This window comes from Cupressus sempervirens, chromosome 4 (genome assembly GCF_028749045.1).
Source record: "Cupressus sempervirens isolate cs-2001-9-10 chromosome 4, ASM2874904v1, whole genome shotgun sequence".
Classification (NCBI taxonomy): domain Eukaryota; kingdom Viridiplantae; phylum Streptophyta; class Pinopsida; order Cupressales; family Cupressaceae; genus Cupressus; species Cupressus sempervirens.
In genome coordinates, this window is record NC_143121.1 from 449,460,604 (window position 1) to 449,463,677 (window position 3,074).

General features: G+C 31.0%; 1 pseudogene; it reads left to right on the forward strand.

The window, feature by feature from the left end:
- Positions 1-2,204: 2,204 nt before the first annotated feature.
- Positions 2,205-2,415, forward strand: LOC149561927 (uncharacterized; annotated as a pseudogene).
- The last annotated feature ends 659 nt before the right edge of the window (positions 2,416-3,074 follow it).

The window sequence follows — 3,074 nt, forward strand, 5'->3', positions numbered from 1 at the left end:
AACCAACTTGATATGGACAATTAATACATCATTGAATCACCAATGTTATCAAACATAAAAATAGGCATTATATGCTGGCAATATCCAAAACTTGAAAGGATTTCCTTCCCGTGAAGACTTGCCAAATATGACTGTAAAAATGCCAAACATGGCTATATTTCACACGCCTTGTCTTTGATATTTCACTACAACATTTCTTGCTTTGTTTTTATTTTTATTTTGGTTTTTGTTGCCTAGTTTGGTTTGTTTGTATTTATAGTGTGGGACTTCATCTACCCCTCATTTATTTATTATGTGAGTAAATATAATAAACTTGGTTTCAACTGTAGCTTTGCAAAGTATTGCAAAGAAAACAATTTCCCTTCTTGCTAATCCCAATTTTGTTCATTTTATGTCCCCATTGTGACTGATATATTAATCAGTCACTTACTGCTAAAAATATTTCTTAATAGTTTTTATTATAAATTTGTTATCAATCTATATTAATGATTGACCTTATTTCATGAAATAAGGTCAATCATTAATATAGAGTGATAAATTTCAAGCTCACTTCCAAGTTTTCTATGACATGGATATTGGACATAGTCCAGTGATCTTCTCATTAGCAAGTTCTCTAATGAATCAATAGTTAAAGCATGTTTCTCCAAAACTTCACATTAGCATTATAAATCATTATTTTTTTCAATTAAATATGTTGGCATTTAAACTGAACATTTCCATAACATTTAACAAGATTTCCATGGAAAAAGAACTTTTCTATATTGCAACATAAAATAAAGGTTAAAAATGCTAGTATTGATTTTAACTCTCAAACATAAGTAAAAAGGTAAAAGAGTCTGGAACCTGTATTGTGAACTGAAGAAAATTGAGCCCATCCTTTATATCTTTATCATGATTGAAGTGATCATCAGACACATGAGCAGCAAGAGTTTTTTTTACTATAATCCATACGTACCATAGAAATGTATTCCACAAGTTTTTTTGACAACCTAACCAATAGACCAAGATTTCAATGGACACATTAATAGTTATAAGAATTAAGAATACCACTTAGTATAATTAAAGTACAAGAGACTACTAGAACTTAGAAGAAAAAAATGAATGTTATTACATTTAGATGTCTTACCAATTGAATCAAATTATGGTATATATTTAGTTGTCAAAAGCGCATCCCTCTAATATCAAAAATACTAAAATAAAGATCAATACACAAAACAAAATTGATATATAGGTTACTGAAACAAAGAAATATTAGAAGAATCATGTCGTTAGTAAAACATCTAAGTCAAGCACTCACTAGAATCTGTCAAGCAAAATATTACAATCTCCCATATGTATGGACATTATTACAAAACTTTGAATCTTTTTCAAGGACAAAGCACTCTATGCTCTCATTTTATTTCATGTAGTATAAGGGGAAAGACAATCTTGGTAATTGAGCATGAAATGAAGATACTTTCCTTTCAGGATTCATAGAACTACAAATATCACAGTCTTTTCCTTTATCCTGATAAGTAACATGTGATGCTTCTCTAGAAGTACCATCCTATCATGTATCACTACAAAGCCTACATTCAAATTAGAGCCAATGTGCTCCAAAATCTAGAGTTTGTGTATATAACTTTGGCCCATGTTGACTTCCCCTATTGAAATCAACATATTCAATAAAAGAAATTTTGAAGATCCAAACAAAAGCATTTGTTCAAAAGCAACGGATCCCTTTGAGCAGTACATGTCAGATGTATATATTAATATGAAGGGAGTGAAGAGAATGGGTAGACAACAATAGGATAGAGCATGCATATATATTAAATTAATAAATACATTATACATGTGCATTTTTACATGGTGCATGGCTCATGACCTGAGGATATATGAATATATTGATGCTATGGAATGGATGTATTTCAAAGATGGGCCAAGGGGGTTGTGTTTGTGCTACAACTTAGTGCTGAGAGGAAACCATCCCAAAAAAGATTGGCACCAAAAATTGTGTTGTAGTAATGTGACAAGGGTTGCAGTGCTCTTAGGGTGTAATTGATGGTGTTTTTGTACAATTTTTTGTAGTTTGGGGAAAAGAGAGGCTTAAAAAGTGGTAGATATTCTTCTCTTTTTACAGATACTTGTGGCAAAAGCAGAGAAGTCAGAGAGAAGCTATGGTGTGTTTGTGTAACAAGTAATAGCCAGTTATTATTTAAGTTATAATGGTAGACTGGGGGCCTATAGTGGTTGCAGTGATACTGTTTGTGTTGTTGTCACTGGGGATGTTGTTTCAGCTTCTTGGCAATGACCAGGTCAATCGAGTTTAGCAATTGGGGTACCAATGGTAGATCTATTCTGGTAAATTCCATCATTTTCTTTGGCCTCATGGCCTTGTTTACTATCGTTATTGGTGTGCATATATACACTGACTGACTCATTTACACTACTGTTAGGGTTACACTACTTGCTCATGTTGTAATAAAACCCAAAAAAAATTATGGACTTTTGTTTTGAATCTTCAAATTTGTGTATATTTTGATTTGGGTTTTGTAGATCCTTTGGAAATCAAGGGCAATAAGAAATACCCAGTGAATTTCTAAAAAAATATTTGGGTTTTTTGGTGTAATACACTATCTAAAATTTGTATTTTGGAAGAGGATTTAGTTCAAAAGGGTTGCCTTCTTTTTTAAATAAAGAGTAGAAATGTTCTATTGAAAATGATGAATTTTGGATCTTTTCTTACATGTAATTGATGAATATTTTCTTGTGCCAGAGTTTTTTTTCTCATAACTGGAAAAATTAATGTTATAGATGGTATAAAATTGTGTACAAAATCTATACTATAGAATGAAGCATGAGTCTTTTCTTGTTTGAAATTGGTGAATTAGGAGCCTTTTCTTGTTTAAAATGGATGAATTCTAAGTTATTTTTTCTAAAGTTTAGAATTGATAAATTTTGAATATTTCTTATTTTTGGATTATAATTGTTGGAAATGATTGAAATAATCATAAGTAAAGTTGTTGGAATAATATATGGAACTGGTAGAGAATGTCCTCAATCATTGTTTTGTCATTGATGTCAAACTTGCTACT